At 45.3% G+C, this 19895-nt stretch overlaps 1 protein-coding gene across 2 annotated transcripts in view; it reads right to left on the reverse strand.

Annotated features, from left to right (window-relative positions):
* The window catches only part of HTR2C (5-hydroxytryptamine receptor 2C), a 450750-nt gene that overhangs the window by 155470 nt on the left and 275385 nt on the right, over positions 1-19895 (reverse strand). The window lies entirely within an intron of this gene.

The following is a 19895-nucleotide window of genomic DNA, read 5'->3' on the forward strand; positions in this document are numbered from 1 at the left end:
TGGAAAATGCTTGGGTTTCATTTCATGAACATTTTGTAGCAAAACTAAAAAACATGACATAGCACAAAATACACTTGCAAGCGGGTCAGAACCCAGTTCTGCTGCATTCAAGGGCTCAGATTATTTTGATACTGTTAGCATTTTGCAAAATTAAATCCATAGTTACTTGAAAAAAAATCCAAAGCCAGGAAATTTGTTTCATTCGTACGGAGATGTGCAGAGCCTAGTCCCCTTATTCTTGGCTGTCTGACAATGCAGTCAGAAGAGGAAGCCTCTCCCATTGGGTAGGAGAATAGAAGTTTGCAATTTGCTTCTCTGGGACCAGCACAGAGCCCTGAATGTCAATCTCCCTTCTTGATCTTTCATAGATTCACAGAGTTTGCTCCTTCCCTGTGGCGAAGGAACCAGTCACAGCTTCCTGGCTCAGCCACCCAGCCCTGGTGGAAGTTAAAAGCTGCAGAGGGGCACTGTTAGTTTGCTCCTCGGGTCTCTCAGAGCCCTTATGTCAATGTCTCTTTGGGCCCCAAGCCTTCCCCTCTCCTCCTAAGGCCCTTTCCCTCCGTGCCCCGGATACAGCCCCCGCCTTTCCCTTAGGTCAGCCATGGGATTTCCATCCCAGGGGGAATCTCCAGCAGCATGACACAAAGTGGTCAGACCCGGACACTCCAGTCCATAGATTTTAAGGCCAGAAGGGACCATTGTTCTCAGTGCACAGGGGGGATTAACCCATTCACGGAAACAGAGGGCGACATCTCTTGCTGCTGACAGAGTCAAGTGAGAGAAATAAATAATTAAACGCCAGGGGAAGGGGGAGGTGCTTTGGAGTAGTACAGAATACAGCAGAGCAGCCATGAACAGTGCCTCCAAGTTAGAGGGACGCTGCCTGCTTCCCCAGTCCCATTCCTGTCTGAACTCAGTCTCCCATGTCCCTGCTACGAGCAACACCTAACCTAAGCGCACTACTGAGGGCATGTCTACACCGTGCTCTGGAGCCTGAGGAGCGCACCTCCCAGCCCAGACTGACAGCCTTGGGCCAGTGGGGATCGCGTCAGCGCTCTAACAACAGGCATGTAGACAAAGCTTTGAAGTTACGGCTTGGGCTGGAGCTCAGGCTCTGAAGCTCAGTGAGGAAAGTTGGGCTTCAAAGCCTGCGTGCCAGCCCGACCTGCAATTTCAAGGTGCTGCGAAAAGCACAAAGTAACCAAACTGAACTAAATCTGGCTGGGATGATTTAGTTGGGGTTGGCCCTGCTTGGAGCAGGGGGTGAGACTAGATGACTTCCTGAGGCCCCTTCCAACCCTGATCTTCTATGATTCTGTAAGTGTAACCTCCTAGGGCACGTCTGTCTACACAGCTATTTTAGAGAAGCCGCGTGAGCCCCGCTAATCTGAGTCTGTCGACCTGGCCCGGGAGGCGCGGAGCCGCAGGCTCCGTGTCACTAAGGAGTGACGTTTTTCCATTAGTTCAGTTTGTCTCCTTTGTGTATGTGACAGTATTGTACATACAGCTGGCTTCCCTGCTGTCCCACAGAGTCAGCCCAATGCCTCTGCTACTTGTATGGGTCTCTCGCAGCAACAGAGCCAGAGAACCATAGAGAACAATAGGAAAATGGGATAATAAAACCGTAAGAATTGTCCAGAGTAGGTGTAGGACCTGAAAATACCTTCAGCTTATTGCTCAAAAGGGACCAGATCTGAAATTGGTGCTGTCCCTTTAACATAGATGTACAGATGGATTCGTACATATAAAGGGTCATATTGGGCTGTCGGTTTTTAGCAAAATTGTCATTGACACCAATGGAGAGTGCTGTCTGTAGCTGATTGAATCCTCGGGCAATATTGTGCCAAGTGCAGATTGCGATGGATCCTGGAGGCAACATCTCCTTTGCAGCTCACAGTATTCTCAACGGTGCAAACACATGACGGTTTGGGCTTAGGCTCCTCTCCTCTTCTGCAAAAACTTACATATATTCTTAACTTTTAAGAATGGTCCCATTGACTTCAGTGAGACTAGCCACATGCTTCAACGGAAGCATGCAAGTGTTTGCAGAACTGGGGCCCTAGCTCTTTGGAATTTCAGGATTTTTTCTCTCTCTTTGGTGCTGTATGTCCCAGGTCTAGAGAATACAGTGTAGTGGGAAGAATAGCAAGTCCTGAAAAGCAGTCACGGCAGAGATGGAAATGTAGTATTTGTAAAAATAATCTGCTGCAGGAGAGTCTTTTGGAAATATATTCCCTCCACCAAAGGAGGCTTGCTTTTGGTGTCCCAGTAGTATGTACAACTTTAGACAATACTTTTCAACTCCAGTAACTTTTTAACTAATTCCTGATTGGTTTCTGAAGTGGATTCAGCAGATAAATTATCACCCAGATGATATTAGCTTCCTCATTCAGTGTATAATCCATTTTGAAAGATTGAGAAAATTCTATAAATATTTAAATTAAATAAAATCTGCATCTGCTTAGTGATCTTAATGAAAAATTAAGCTGATGTTCTCATAAAAAAGTGTAAATGTTCAAAGCAACTGTACTAGTAGGCTAGTGTTGTTGCATCTCAAATTATGTACAATTGATTAATACACATTTTTGTAAGCTGCTGTCACAGGCAGAGTTCAACATCGTATTTGATTTCAAATCCTGAGGGAGCTGCCTATTCTAATGCTCAGACTCATGTTAAACTTTGAAAAATCATCGCTTCTTGACTCTGTTTTAGAATCTGACAGAAAAGTGCCTTTTCAGGGTCTTTTATCTTTATTACCACTTTACATATAATTTTTCTGCACTTCTCAGACAAAACCCTGAACCCATGCGTCAGTGCTGTTTGGATTTCTTCCCGGTTTTACTGAAGAGACTTGTGAACCATCAAATTGTTCTAAAACGAAATACTGTTTGCATCAACTCCACATTATTCTCTAGAAAACCCAGGTTGGCAAAGTGTTTAAGGAGAACTGTTTGCCTCTTTCATGAGGGCACAAACTTTAAATCAGACCAGTCAACTCCACTGCTGCTGTGTAAAGACAACAGATGAACAGGAATAATATATCTGTTTTAGCATGTATCCTCGGTGTCCTCTAATTCAGCTCCATAAATCTCTTAGCTGAATTCAGTGCAGATGAGCCTGGCCTACAGCACTGCTATCCGAATGCCCAGGTGATAGAGTGGCCTCATTTTCTTCCTCATAAAACTGTGTGTTTGAAGCTACATAGGGCAAGCCTTGCCACATCTGAGAGAGTCTCCTTGGAATACAGCTCTTACACCTCTCTGGTTGGTGACCCTTCCCCTGGGGATTTGTACAGCGGAACTGGTTTATCATGTGCTGAAACTTCCCCAGTAGAAAAGGAGCAAAATTCCACTGCAATGGAGTGAAGACAGCCACTCCCCCTGCAGTGTAAGTGGAATTTCATTACCACCAAATTCACGGCCGGACTGTCCCAGCACTATCCAGATCAATACGAAACCTCCCACTGGCTTCAAAGGTGTCAGATTGGACCCTCAAAGTGGGGTCCACTGCTACAGAGCAAGGCTAGCCTGAGCCAGACGTTTCTGCATCTAAAAGGTTGGCTCTGACTAAAACATTAAATGAAGCTCGTCTGCAACTGCACAGGCCAGAATGAAGAGGGAACAGCAACAACAAAGTGACCATTCCTGTGCAGCATCAAGACAAGGTGATGCAGAAATGTGGACACCAAAAAAGATACAAACTGTTCTGCGTCAGAGCATATAGACTGAGCAGCTGGAGAAAAAAACAAAAAATACTCTTGCTAGAAGGTTGCAGTGTAACACGACTTGATCTTTTAGAATTCAGAATAATAAAACGAAGAGAGACAAAGCAGGCTGCTCCCTGAAACAGAGAAGCACAGCTCACCTCACCTTAGTCTAGGCTGACTGGCTGCTGCAGCTCACATCCTTCCCTACAGAGCCCACTAGCCTGCAAGTAAGACCAGGAAGCCCACAGCATTTAAAGTGAGAGCTGTACAGTTTTAATACAGCTTTCCACACAAATTGCTCCTTATGTGTATGAGTGTGGATGTGTTACAGTGGCTGGTGATGAGAAGCATGTGCTTCCCTCACTCCTTGAGCAGAAAGAGCCAGCCCCACACATACATACCACATCTCCAATGTCCCCACACAATGGACAGTCTGACTTGTCCCTGTATCAGAGGCAATTCCCATGCCTGAGGATTACGTTGGCGAAACAGGGAAATGCAAGGAAGATGAAAAGAGGACTGGATATTGACAAATAAGATGCCCAGAGCTCAGGAGTGAGGATAGGAACATTATGGATATTTAATTAGGGAAGCAGCTATTAGGGTAGATTGCAGTTGTTTAATGATAGATTTAGTGAACTAATGTAATTAATTGTTGCATAGCAATGGAGAAACATGCAACAGTTATAGATCTTGGGAAGGAATAGCCCGAGAAGAATAAAGTACACGGGCTACAACACTGCGATGCGGTAGCAAGTTCCTTACTTTCCTGCTCCACTAACAATTACAGATGATTTTCTATAGCGCTTACTCCTCGGCGTCAGGGTGCCTCCCTACAAAGTAAGAGTTACCCACCAACGGGTTTTGTTTGTTTTAATGTCTAACTTCCGCTCCACATCCAACACCACAGAGACAGGCGGCCAGCCGGATACAAGTTACAGCTCAACAATTCTCTTCTTGGCTCCACCCCAGCCACAGCAGAGCCTCTGGGCTGCCCTGATGTACGCCAGTGCCAGCCATCCCATCGGGACCATCTTCCAGCTGCGGCTAGCCGGTACACTGAGCCCTCCACCGATGCCGCCTCCACCTGCCCCCAGGCTGACGGTGGGCTTGAAATCAGCTATGGGTGCCTGGGAAGACCCCTAGGCGATGTGGGACAAAGCAGCATTCGCCTCCTTCTGTCTGCTGACCCTGTCACCATGTTTGTCATTACAATGGCAAAGTTCAAGGTTTTGGAGAGGAAAAACGAAATTTTCCAAATGAATGTGATAGAATGGCTTCATTTTCTTCCTCATAAAATGGCGTGTTTAAAGCTATATAGGCCAAGCTACACCAAGCTTGAGAGAGAGTCTCCTTGGAAAAACCAACTTTTTCAAATGAGAACTTGGTGTTCAGACTCGGAAGGAGTGAGAACCACAGGACTTTTCCCAGCAGCAGGCAAACTGTGCCCACAAACGACACCAGACTGTGTGCAAATCTGCACTTTTGTCTTGGCTCAGTTTGGCTTCTCTGGTATAAACAGAAGGCAGCTTCTGCATTTTCTTCTTACTTCCTTCATTCCAATTGCATGTGCCTGCTGCAGGCTGGGGAGCGAGTCCAGGGTGAAGCGCCACACTTACCAATGATCTGAATGTCGAACAAACTGACGGACAGACATGGGAAAAGAATCCTTATGGTGTTTTCCTCTCTTTGGCTCAGCTGGGGGAGGGGGTGATGGGATCATGATTACGAAATATCTGAGCTCCAATGTTGAAATGAAATGGGGAGAGAGAGAGAGAATATAAACTCTTTAGTATGTTTAACAATTTCCCCCCAATTAAATCCTCTCTCCCTGAGCTGGCTTAGTGCCAGCCCATAGCTTTAACTGCTGCAGGAGAAGACTGGGGACTTCATGATGAACAGTGTGGGATGGGGCAGGTCTTTCTAATCCAGAAGATCTCTGCTTCAGATGCTGAGAAGTAACATCCTACTGCTCAGGCCTGGCATTAGGTAAACAGACCTGAGAAAGAGCTCTATGTGGCTGAAAGCTTGTCTCTGTCACCAACAGAAGTTGGTCCAATAAAAGATATTCCCTCCCTCACCTTGTCTCTCCATTAAGTACATAGTCAGATTATGTGTTTCATGGCAACGGTGGTAATTTAATCACAAAGAAAGAGGCTCCTTTCAGCCACTGATGTCAAACACAAAATACCCTCATGGGACAAAAGCTCTCTCAGGGTCAGTACTATACATTCCCAAGCACTCCAGCCCTGATCCAGCAATGCACTTAACCATGTGTTTTAACAGAAGCTTGCAAGTAGTCTCGCTGATGTCCTAGAACAAAAGAAGGGCCATATTGGTTCAGATCAATGGTCCAACTAACCAATATCCTGTCTCCCGACAGTGGACAATGCCAGGTGCTTCAGAGGGAAGGAACCCCAACAGGCAATCACTGAGTGATCCATCCCCTGTCATCGGGTCCCAGCTTCTGGTTGTTCGAGGTTTAGGGAAACCTGGAGCATGGGGTTTCGTCACTGACCATCTTGGCTAATGGCCATTGATGGACCTGTCCTCCATGAACTCACCTAATTGTTTTATGAACCCAGTTATAGTTTTGGCCTTCACAACATCCCCCGGCAATGAGTTCTACAGGGAGACTGTGCACTGTGTGTTAGAAGAAGCACTTCCTTTTGTTTGTTTCAAACCTGCTGCCTCTTGAGTTTAGTGGGTGACCCCTGGTTCCTGTGTTAAGTGAAAGGGTAAATAACACTTCCCTAGTCACTCTCTCCCCCCCATTCATGATTTACAGACTTCAGCACATTGCCCTTAGTCATCGCTTTCTCAGAGTGAACAGTCCCAGGCTTTTAAATCTCTCTTCAAATGGAAGCTGTTCCAGACCCTTAATAATTTTTGGTGCCCTTCTCTGTACTTTGTCCAATTCTAATCTATCGTTTTTTGAGATAAGGTGACCAGAACTGCGGGCAGCACTCAAGATGTGGGCATACCATGGATTTATCTAGTGGCATTTAGATATTTTCTATCTTATTATCTATCCCTTTCCTAATAGTTCCTAAGCTTCTATTAACTTTTTTGACTGCACACTGAGCAGACGTTTTCAGAAAAATATGTATGACAACTCCAGAATCTCCTTCTTGAGTGGTCTCATATGAGGTTTCTAAACTAGACTTTCACCTCTGTAGAACTGAATTAAAACCTAGTTTTTTCATAAATGACAATAGATTTGATGGTCTGAGTAGTTCATTTCCATGCAAAAATGACTAGCTGCATTCAGAACTAATTCTCCGGAATCTGTAGGGGTGATGGATTTTTCTCATTTTGGTCTAAAAAGGAGAAATAGCAAAATTTACCCTGGAACAATAATTTTTCTAGTGAATAGTGAAAGTGACTTGGACTAATATAAAACAGGATGATATCTGAATAGAAACCTCAACCTGCCTCTAAATTAGCATGCCCAAATATCACATCATTACAGCGATTCATCAAGTGTCACAGCTGTCCAGAGGCATGAACAAACTAAAAACATGGGCAATTTATGTGGACAATTCTTGGTGTGCAGATTTAATGGTAGCTATTGAAAATCTGACCCAAAACACTTTCAGGGAACAAAATAGAAAGGAGCAGAATAAAAAGTCAAACATGAAGCTATTTCTTAACCAATGAAAACATATGCCAAAGTGCTATCCGACACATTTAAATAACTCTTTGCTCTCTCGTTCTTATCTAATGCCATGTTTAATTTCTACATGGCACAGGCTAGCACATTCTCCATAGTTAATCACAGGCATAATAAATCCTCAACAGTTCTGCAGCACCTTTCAGATTTCTCCTTCTGTGATTTCCATTTTTATTGCAATCCTTTGCACGGCCAACAGGGCCAATGTAAATGCCATCTCTATCTGTCTTAGGGAAACATCTCCTTTGACATTGTCTTCCATGTAATTAGCAGTCAGTTACTCAATACTTTACTCATGATCATTTTTAGTCAGTCAACCTCTTCCTCCTCAAGTGAGAAGGTTGATGAAGGGTTCTGTTATGCTAAATCTGCCTTGTCTGAAAAAGGGAATTTCTTTCTTAATAACCACAAGAAACCACCTCCTTTTCCTGAAAGGTCTCATCTACCCATGCACCAAACAGAGATGAGGTTAGGGAAAGCTCATTCCTAAGTCATTCCAAAGCATTACTTGGAAAGTTACTTGATATTAAAGGAACTTCATTTTGGAAACAGGAGGATTACACCCTATAGAGTGTTCAATAACTGGTCCATAACAGCAGCATGCAGATTGCCAAACTGGATCAGACCAAGGGCTATCTTGTCTAGTATCCTGGTCCTGATGCTTCAAGAAAACATACCAGAAATCCCACAAATGACAGGAAATAATTGTACAGCCTCCATCAGTGCCACAGGTTTGGAGGCTTGGGCACTGGGTGTAGGACCAGGTATATGGTGGGATTTTAATGCTTCCATAATTAGAAAGCTCCTTGCTTTCTAAATACTAACTGAGTGGGTCACACAACCCTTCTGCGAGCCAGCTCGGAACGGTGAGCGCCATTCCACAGTCAGGGCTACATGACTTACCCCTCGTCACAGAGCGAGTCTGTCAGCGCTGGGATTACAACTCAAGAGCTGCTGGCTTCCAGTCCAATGCTCTGATCACTAGACAATGTCTCTCTTGTGGTCATGTGTGCTGACATTTAACTATTAGAGGTGAGGGTGATACTCATCGTGCTTATCTATTGTACACAAAGATTTACAGGTTTCAGAGTAGCAGCTGTGTTAGTCTGTATCCGCATAAAGAAAAGGAGGACTTGTGGCACCTTAGAGACTAACCAATTTATTTGAGCATAAGCTTTCGTGAGCTACAGCTCACTTCATCGGATGCATGCCGTGGAAAATACAGTGGGGAGATTTATATACACAGAGAACATGAAACAATGGGTGTTACCATACACACTGTAAGGAGAGTGATCAGGTAAGGTGAGCTATTACCAGCAGGAGAGTGGAGGGGGGAGGGGGGAATCTTTTGTAGTGATAATCAAGGTGGGCCATTTCCAGCAGTTGACAAGAACGTCTGAAGAACAATGGGGGGAGGGAGATAAACATGGGGAAATAGTTTTACTTTGTGTAATGACCCATCCCAGTCTCTATTCAAGCCTAAGTTAATTGTATCCAGTTTGCAAATTAATTCCAATTCAGCAGTCTCTCGCTGGAGTCTGTTTTTGAAGTTTTTTTACAGTGGTGCTGTTCAGCATGTGGTAACTTTGAAAAGAAAGACGACTCTTCTCGTTGACTCATCTACAGTAGAGCTTTTACAGATCAGGAATGGAGGAAAAGCAGCTTCAGTTATCCATGCAGCCCAGCATGTGATGTGCATACGAATGGAGGCAGAGATGACAGAGGAGGCTGGATAATAGTGAATAGTATTTGTGTTGTCACATTGTGTTAGATGATCCTGGGGGAAAGAATCTCATTATTCCATGAGCTAAAACAGCTTCTTTAGTCAGGAACAATTTCATCTCCATGCTAAATGAAACTTCACTTTCATTATGTACTTGAAATATACACATGCTAGTAGTCAGGTATTACAAATGAAGTCATGCTAAAACAACCAGAACATTTAGACATCTCATTCTTTAACAAACTAAACACTCTTAACTGGCAGTTACATTTGATCAGTTCTAGGTTTATTCCACCTTTCTTGACAGTTTGTCTAGGAAAGGAGGCCAGGGAAGGAAGCCCTGAAAGATCCCATGCCTGGCAGACGTGTCTTTTTTTTGGATCTAGCTCTCTCTCTAAAAGGCAGGCAAGGGAAGACAAGATGTCAACTGGAGAAAGAGACAAATTCAACAGTGGAGCAACAGTGGGGTCTGTTACTCACGAGGTCTCACCCGCCATTGCACTCCACCCGTTTTACACCAGTTACTCCACTGCAGCTCACACAACTACACAGTGTAAAACTGGCGTGATGGAGGGGAGAATCAGGCCCCTGGGGTGGCTGAGGGTTAGAAAACGGATGTCAGGGATGGAACTGTGTGGTGACCGTGTGCATGAAGAATAATGGAACGTATGCGAAAGGCAAGGGGCGAGGGAATACTGCAGCACTGAACCCCAACCCCAATGCCGCAGCAGCAGGAGCATCTGCACCTTACTCACGAGGGCTTTTTAAAATCCGGGGCTGTGCAGCAGCATGGGACGAGCCCTCCTACGCTGTCTTCAACCCTCCGGTTGTTTGTGTTCCCTGCTACACTCCCACTTGATTCCAACCCTCAGCATGTCAGGGGCACTCATTGTGTTGCCCACTGCAGGGCAAATTGGGACAAGTTCCCTCACTGAATCACTTGCAGCTATTTTCTGACTTGCATCACTTTTTGCATCACTACAGAGTTTGGCCCGAGGCTTTCCTGAGAGACATCCCTGGTCTAGGGTTGGCCCAGAGTTGCGGTATAAATATTCCCTCATCATGGAGAAAAGGAGCTATGTTCACAGCTTTATTTACAAGAACCTTTCTCCAAGTATCAAAATGAGCACGTGGTGAAGAGGGGCTGTTTGTCAGAAGCATCAGCACCGTGTCTACCCTCAAGGACCTCACCCCGGCCAGAGGAGGGTTCAAAGAGCGCGGGAGGGGAGCAGCAGTGCCAGAAGAGAGCAAGGCTCAGGTAGGATAGGAGGGAGTGGGAGGCCAGACACGGGGGGAGCCAAGAGCAGAAGCGAAAGTGGGGAACAAACAGCTCCCAAAAGCTCCCTCCCCACTGGAAGCAGACAGTGGCAGGAGACAGCCCGACTCAGTCTGACCTGCAGGAGGAGAATGGGCGCTTTGCAGGGGGTGAGTGGGATGGGGGTGGGTCTGGGCCTGCCTTGGATTTCAGGTGATATGATTCAAACATCTGCGCTTTCTAGCTCTGGTTTCCATTGGGTTCTGCTGACCCATGTGCTGCAGCAAGGCTGAATGCAAACCGTCTGTCCAAACCAAAATCTCAGCCTGGTTCTGACATCTCCTTGTGGATGTCTTGCCAGCCGTTCAAGCTCCACCTGGCTAAAACAGAGCTCTTAATTCTCCGCCCAAAGCCTTTGCTGCAACCTCCATTCTCCAGCCCTGGGGACGCACCATCATCCTGCCTGCCACTCCGGCCCCGTAACCTGGGCATCATCTTCGACTTCAGCCTCTCTCTGGGTCCTCACATCCAGGCTCTGATCTCAGCATAACATCTCTAAGCAGGGCCTTTCCTATGCAGCCACAGAGCTAAGGCTTTGTCTGCAGTACACACTGCTGTCCAGGCTCTCTTCTTGAGTCTCGATCACTGCAACATTCCTCTCTGGCCGTGACCAATGTAATCTTGACCTGTTCCTACCCATTCAGAATGATGCTGCAACTATCGCGGTCCTACCCCGTGGCTTCGACCACATCACCCCTTTCTGTGCATCCCTCCGCTGGCTCTCCTTGCTGTCCTGCATCGAACAGAAGCTGCTTGTCTTACTTTCGAGGCCCTTCCTGGCCTAACCCCATCCTATCTATCCTTGCTCCCCACTACCAGGATGTTGACTCCTGCCTCACCTCAGCCCATGCCAGACTCAATCACCCACTTGTTATGTTTTCAAACATCTTCTTGCTTTCCCCCATGTTTCTCCTCATGCCTGGAAGAAGCACACTGTTAGCATGCACAAAGCTACCCCTTGAGCCTCCCTCAGATTCCTCCTTAAAACACTCCTTGGCCAGGATCCCTACAAAAACCTGGAAATGGTTTCACTGCGGGAGCGCGGATGCCACAGCCGATCAGGCGGACTAAGGCTGTCCCATTGTTTCCTAGTACTCCTCCATCAGCCTGGCGGTATCCGTCCATTGTTTCTCGTCTTACGCTTTGTGTACAAGGCCAGTTAGCGAGCGGCAAGCCCTGGTGCGAATTTACAGCGCACCAGCGTGCCGTGTGGACCTTGCTACAGCATGCAGCACGTACCGCATTTTCAGGACGCTGAGCTGCACTCTGGACCTCTTCATGAGCGTTAGCACTGTACACAGAGCGGGTGAGTGGGCAGGGAGCTGAAGTGCTGTAGATTTGCTCTCTGGCTTGCTGTGCACTACTTCACAACGTAGACAAGCCCTTAAATCATAAGATATTTGGGGTAGGGACCACCTTTTTGTTCCAGTTGTACAGCGCCTCGCACAATGGGGTTCTGGCCCAGGACTGCAGCTCCTAGGTACTACGGCACTGCAAATCATACATGATAATACTAAACTTACACATACAGGAGCTGCTCTCAAACCTTTTGATTCACATCTATTTTGCTCAGCAACTGAAAGCTGCATCAAAGACTTTCTATACAGGCAAAGTTTAGGTGGGCAGCGTTGTCTGTGGGGAATCAGACACTCACTCCTAGGAACGAATCACCATGGATCATTAATTCTTTGTCACATGGAGCAAGTACTTCAAACTGCTTAACCCTGGACTGTACCTTTCCAGCAGGAAGCGCAGTGCCTTGTGGGCTCGACCCAGCACAGCACCTATATGAGTGTCATTTTAAACATGGGAGCAGTCCCATCACTTTTCCCCATCTGCTTAATGTTAGGCACGTGTTGGAGCGCAGGCTGATCTGAGGCCTGTGGGATGACAACATACCACAGGCCTGATTCTCCACTGCCTTGGGCCTGGTACAGCCAGTTACAACTGAACAAAATCCAGCTTTAGCGTGCAGCCACCAGATCTTGTTAAGCAGACAAAGGTACAATGAGACCCAAAGTCTTTGAAGACGGACCAATTAGACTAGAAATATGGTGCACTTTTTTTTAATCAGTGTGGGTAATTAACCACTGGAACAATTTATCAGGGGATGTGACATATTGCCCATCACAGGCAACTGAGTGGATGTTTTTCTAAAGGATCAAACAGGAATTATTCAGGGAAGTCCTATGGCCTGTGTTATACAGGAGGACAGAGTAGGTGATCACAATGGTCCTTTCTGACCTTTTAATCTATGACTTTATGAAAATGGGGGTAAATCACAATCGTTCTGTCCTGGTATCATTTCAACTCACTTTATGCCAGTGTAAATGATGCCCAGCAGGGAGAATCTGGTCCATTATTCACACGTAGCATTTTCAGTGTCTTACTAAAACTCATTAGCCAACACTCTGCACTCAGATGTGCGTGTGTGTGTGTATCTCCTGTCTAAGCCAGTGAGAGCACTTGTTGCGGCAGGTTATTCATGTGTTTTAACAGCCTATACTTTTAATGATACTTAATTTCCAGCATGCAGAAACAATAAAAAGTCATTTTAAACCCCAAACTATCTGCTATTATCACAAAGAACTATTTTAATGTTAGTTGGCCATTCTTTCCACGTGTCACGGCATGACTCAGCCTGTCCAAGTTCCCGACACGATGAAAGCAGCTGTCTGGAATGTGTGCAGGATGAAGGAAGTAGTGCCTCTATCACCAGGAAACAGGGAGTAAACTCTTCTATCCGCGCCCACCAAGCTCAGGCCCTACACAACTAAGCTCATGCAGCAAGACAGACAACTACCAACCAGTTATAATTGATCGAGTGCGCCAAAGTGGAGAACTCTGCTCATGAGACTGGCCAACTATGTCATCACCTAAATTACTCGTAACCCATTTAGCCAATTCTACCACAGTTGTTTTACTAATTTCTGACCCTTTACACAGAGACTGCAAATAACATGCAGAGTGGTTATGAATCTGTGGATGAACATCCTTTAGGGCCTCGTCAGGAAGCACCAAATTCACTTAAAGGAAAACTTCAAATTTGAGGTCTCAAGTGAATTCCTAGTGTTTTGGGGGAACTACTGGTGTGAATTTGTAAAGTGCAGAACTGGAAGTCAAGAGATCCAAGTTCTTATCCTAGCTCAGCCACATGCTAGTCCATCCCTTGGAAAAGCCACCTCAAATCTGTGCCTCAGTTCTTCATCTGCAAAATGGGGACACTTCTACCCTACTTCAGAGGAGTGCTCAGGTGCACAGGGCATCCACCAGGCTCTACCATGTATTTTGGTGTTGTACTGGTCTGCTCAGAGAGGTCCACGGAACCTTAATTCACTGTTCATAAAGTGCTTTGGGATCATCTAATAGAAAGTGCTGTAGGAATGCAAAGTAATAATAAATAACATCTGAGGCCTTGAACTAGTCTTGGATTCAGTTTTGCATATGATTTCCAATGCACCTGTCTGTCTCTGAGTAGAGCTTTATTCTTGGCAGTGAAATGTCATTTATCCATTTATTATGATGCAGTTTTAAAAAAAGTCTTCAGACTGATTTGCCAGTAAAATGCTGGAGCCTGGACACTCCAGGTATCCTGCAGGGAGTCCCATGGCAAGTGCTCCGGGGAGACTCCATATGCATGCAGGGGAAGCAGCATCTCTCGCCGATCAGAAGACATATCTGACCAACCCACAGACCTGCTTTTGATACTGAATCATCACATCTAAAAACGTTCATGATGCCAGGAACTTCCAGCCTGAATCCAAGAAAAGCGAGGGGACTTCCCCTAAACCAACACCTCCTTCAGCCATGAAGAGACATGGCCACTGTACGCTGTGTTGGATAATGTGTGCTCAGGGAGCAGTGCAGGAAAGGGACAGGTGTTCCTGCAGCAGCAATTCACCATCCTTCCCGTCCCTCCTGAACATGTTAAATAAAACTTCTAACCTGCTTAAGAGACAAAAACAGCTGGGCGGGGCGCGGGGAGTCAGAGGAAGTCTATTTATTTAGCTGTACCCATGGCAGGTTAAACAAGGGGACTGAATTGTCCAGCTGAAGAAAGATTCAGACAAACTTTCCTGTGAACGTTCCCAAGGGCCTCATAGGCGTATTTCATGCCCTTTCCACCTGACCCATTGCTACCTACCAGGAGGACTGTGATGAGAAAAAGGAATGATTTAGAACAGTGGCTCCCAACCAGAAGTACGTGTACCCCTGGGGGTAGGGCAGAGGTCTTCCAGGGGGTACGTCAACTCATCTAAAATAGTGTTTCTCAACCTGGGGGTTGCGAACCCCAGAAGGGGGTGAGGGTGTTGCAGGACGGTTTAGGGAAGTTGCAAGTGCAGGGCTGGCATTAGGGGGTGACAAGCAGGGCAACTGCCTGGTAGGTAGCAATGGGTCAGGTGGAAAGGGCATGAAACACGCCTGTGAGGCCCTTGGGAATGTTCGCAGGAAAGATTGTTTAAATCTCTCTTCAGCTGGACAGTTCAGTCCCCGTGTTTAACCTGCCTTGGGTACAGCTAAGTAAACAGACGTCCCCACGCCACAGGGTCCCCCCCACAAAGCTAAGTTACGTGCGTCAGCCCCTGGCGGCAGGACTCAGGCCTCCGACTCCTGACAGGGGTACAGCAGTCTGGAAAGGTAGAGAACCACTGACTTAGAGCAGCGTGGAAGAAGTGGGACATGCAATAAGCACCACTCTGACAGTGACAGTGCGATCGATGCCAGGTGGGAGCAGCCTTACTGACCGGAAGGAGACAAATGGCTCAGCAGAAAGTTGGAGATGGCACAACACCAACCGTGGGCCTCACTGGGGTCAGCTGAAGGGAAATAGCTGTACCCAGAACGAGAGGACGTGTGCAGGGCAGACTGGGGGTCTGAGATGTGACTAAGGAGTCTGGCTTCCAAGTAATTTGGGTTCTGATTTTCTACAGCCCTGCACCCGATGGAGTCACAGCAAAGTGGATGTAAAATGCTACTGTCCTGAGAGCTTTACACCCACTTGGCCCCAGTGTCAATGGCTACACAAGGCACAGGGCAGTAGAGAATCAGGTAGAGCGTCTTCAAAATGTGGCAGAAGTAAGTAAAGGGTGGGGAGGAAGCATGGTTAGGGCACTCGCCTGAGACTTTGGAGACCCAGTTTCAATTCTCCACTCCATCCCAGACCTCTTGTATGACCTTGGCCTTAGTCTATTCTGGAAAATCGGGATAATAGCACTTCCTTGCTGCACCGGGGTGTGTGAGGATGACTCGATACAAGATTGTGAGGTGCTCAGACACTATGATGATGGGGCTGCAGAAGTACCTAAAGGATAGAAAGCTGACTCTTAGCCAAGGAGAAAAGCCCCTGGATATTAGTTGCCCAAATGGAGCCTTGATGATAATCATAAGAATTACAGAACAGTTAGATTAGTGGAAGAGTTTAATTTTAGATCTAATGCAATAGCATTGCCAACTCTTGCAACTTCATCATCCGTCTTGCAATATTTGGTGTTTTTCTTAAAGCCTCAATTCCTGGAGTCAGGTGATTATGTGAGAATCACAATCTTAATTTTAAAAGAAAATGTCTAGTCCTCATGGCTGCACAGAGAAACATGAAAACAAAAATCCTAAACATTCAAAAAAGAGAAAGTAAATTAGAAGAACCCAAAATTTATTTTCTCATCATTTTTAAGCAAATCTCATAACGTTGGGAGCCCTGGCTCATGGTTTTTCAATGTTTGGCAATACCTCGTTGCGAATAAATAAATTTCCAGCATGGCCAAATGCTAATTCAAAACCATATCTCTAATGTTATAATGTAATAGGTGGCAAAAAGAATTATCTAAGGCCTAGCAAATGTCTCTAACAGACAAAATATTACTGAACAGGTGAATTAAAAATTAAGATGATTTGTTCTCAAGGTGGATTTTAAACATTTATTTCATAGTATAGTATCAAGGATTTGGAAGAATTTTTAGAATTAGGATTAGACTTCAAATTAAACTCTGACACACAACTCGTACACTGGTTACACCTATTAAATGGAGTGGATTTTCCTGCACTTTGAGATCAAGCAGCCAGCATCTGGCTAGAGAATGAGTCCTGCATTATAAGCAGTAGATCAGTGGCTCCCAAACTTGTTCCGCCGCTTGTGCAGGGAAAGCCCCTGGCGGGCAGGGCCGCTTTGATTACCTGCCGCATCCGCAAGTTCGGCCGATCGCAGCTCCCAGTGGCCGCAGTTCGCTGCTCCAAGCCAATGGGAGCTGCTGGAAACGGCGCGGGCTGAGAGACATACTGGCTGCCCTTCCCGCAGCCCCCATCGGCCTGGAGCAGCGAACTGCGGCCACTGGGAGCCGTGATCGGCCGAACAAACAAACCAGCCCGGCCCACCAGGGGCTTTCCCTGCACAAACGGTGGATAAAATTTACCTCTGGGAAGACAGCTTACACAAAGCCAAGTGGAATGTCAGGCATGCATAGCCCTGGTACTGGCTCTGTGCACAGGAGTGAATTTTACCTAATGGCACAAAGTTTTCTGCTCTCAAAAATGGAAAAGAATCAACACATTAGTCTAATGAAATTACTGTAGATCTTGTTTTCCTACTCCAACAGGATGGGAGAGCACTCGGGAGTTTTAAAAATCTACTGTGCAGTTTGTGGATTAAATGCAATAGTAAGTTCCTGCATTCTTGCAATGTTATCATTTCCTGTAGCTTCTTTTTGCAAAAATTGCTGTTTTGTCTTTTCAGAAACAGATCTCATTCTGATAAGGCTTATCTCCAACACCTTAAAACTGGCAACGGGCTCAAAGCATTATCGCTGTCAGGAAAGCGATTATGGAAGTACAAAACATTGGAAGAATAGAGAAAAATATATCTGAAATCATTTAGAAAGACTTCGGAGTGTACTCTCTCCTTCACGAATGTACCAACTTCTGTTAATGCTAAAGGGATGTACCCATAGCCCGACAGAGCTCTCCAGCTCCAGCAGCTATGGTTTTATTAGTTCAGAGTCCATTCCCCTGGCAGGTTGGGATTGCAACCTACAGTATATCAGTTTGTTTTCCATAATGGACCTAAATGCCTCCAAGCAATGAGGCACTTCCTACTTCCCAATTCCACAGGCCATTTGGGACGTGTTTTCAGATATTCAGTGTAAATTTCCATTTTCTTAATTCTAACTCATTCCTCCGATGGACAGACCCTTATAATTGCCTCAAGGGACTGATAACGCTCATGGCATATTACATTATGTCTCTGAAATGCCAAGCTCAGACATGAAATTGCAATACGTTATTCACATCACCATAGTTAAGAACTGAAATCTGCTGTTCCCAGTTGTTATACTCTATGGCAGCCAAGTTCATTAATTTGGGGGTCCTGAGCTCCACAATACCAGACATAATTTGTTCAGAAGCCCTTTGGTTCAGTTTTTACTCTCATATTTTTCATAATTTTAAATTTGACTCCACCTCAATGAAAAATTTTATACGCAAAAGTTAATGAGAAAAATCCTAAACCCAGATCAGAAAACAACATATAATCATATGCCTCCAAAGTATCAAATGCTTAGTTTGTTTAAATGACCTTTTTCAAATTGTAAGACATTTATTCTTGCAAACACCCCTCCCCACACACAAGTAGTATAAAATCCTCTTTTAGTTAGGTACTTTGTCCTACAATCATATTACTACTTCCCAGGAGAAAAAATTCCTAGATGTTAATATGAATATCATTTCACGGTAAAAATAACTGCAGAGGTAAAACTTTATTCATGAAGAAAACTAGAACTTTATTCAATGTTTTAAAGACTTATTTAACATTGGTAGATACCTCCTAGAGAACTGCATTAATGAAGACTACGACCCTACTACAGCTTGTCAGACAGATGAGAACATTAAAGTGTTTCAAAAAGGAAGAACTTGAGGGTTTAAAAGCAGTCAGAAACCAGAACTGATAAGAAATAAGTGCAATGCCTGAAAAGAGGATAAGAGCGGGATTCACTTCACATTATTGATCTCCGGACTAAGGACTGCTAAATTCTATAGAAAGAATAAAAATGAGACCAAACTAGTCTGATCATGTTGGACTATATTATATGCATTTACAGATATGAGCTATAAAGGCAGTATTGTACTTTCACTTCATAAAGTACTTTGTGCTCTCTTAATGCTACACTTTTGTTGGTTTAATATTTCAAAATGTTTTGCAAGATCCAGGAGCAGGGGAGACAGGAGATACGTAAACTTCCATAAAAACTCTAAAAATACACCACCATCCTGACCTACTAGCGGCCTGAGCCAGACTCACTGAAATCAGCGGAAAGGCTCCTGTTCCCTTCTATGGACTTTGGATCAAGCCTTAATATTGTAGCCCCAAGAGTCTCCATAGACAACCATGCTCAGCTGTGCAAGCTATGTGGAGGTCTTATGTGAATGAATATCCAACAGCATTTAGAATGAGCCAATCAAACTCATGCTCACTTGTGACCTAGGGAGGATATAAAGGTAGGGCCCAAGAAGTAACGGAAACATTATTGCAATGTATAGTCCTCATGCGTCACACACTTTGACTATTATGTAGTAAATGTTTCGCACAATCTCCAGATCTCAGTATGATAAAACCTTGTAGCTTTGCCTCGTCTCTATATAGCAATCAGTATCAGTAAATGGAGATTCATGAAGACCTTCAATGAGGAATGACTGTTTTTTGTTCACACTGAAGAACTTTTCAAAAGAAGGAAACTAACAGAGTGAGTTAGCAACTCATCCTTATACCAAAAAAGTACAGCCTGTCTGAGCTGCCGAGCTGCCTAACCGCCCATCAGGCTAAAAGTAATTTAAAGGACTTACTGGTAAACTGGAGTCCTGAGCTGTCCAGAAGGGGCAGGACCTCAACCAGAAGGGGCGGGGCCTTTAAATCCCTCGGGCCCTTTAAATCAAGATTTAAAGGGCCTGGGACATTGCTGCAGTAGCGTCGGCCGGAGCCCCAGGCCCTTTAAATCACCACCAGAGCCCCAGCGCTCCCAGCCACCGCCACTACCCCTGGGCTCTGGCAGAGGGGCTCTGTCAGCGATTTGAAGGGCCCTAGGCTCCAGCTGCTGCTGAGAGCCCTGGGCCCTTTAAATTGCCAGCCTGGAGAAGCTCCCCCCTGCCAGTATGGTCAGCTGTGTGCCGGCTCTTGCTGGTACGCAAGACCGGACCGGACCGGCTTACTTTCACCTCTGCCACCCATATACATTTCTTTGTAAGACCACAAGCCAACCTCTACAACCTTCACACAATATATAATAGTTCCCTAAAGTTTTCAGAATAATATCGCTTTTCACACAGCATGATTTATAATTAATCTCCATTTTTGTCTTCTGTAATGTGTGCTGAGTTTGCGGTCTGCATGCCAATTCCGGAGCAGCAAGATTTAAATCCCCAATGGAAAGAGCGACAGCTGCTGTAAATGTTAGGATTAATCTCTTTAATTCACAAAGATCTCATTTGAATCCCA

The sequence above is a fragment of the Lepidochelys kempii genome, chromosome 9, assembly GCF_965140285.1.
Source record: "Lepidochelys kempii isolate rLepKem1 chromosome 9, rLepKem1.hap1, whole genome shotgun sequence".
Classification (NCBI taxonomy): Eukaryota; Metazoa; Chordata; order Testudines; family Cheloniidae; genus Lepidochelys; species Lepidochelys kempii.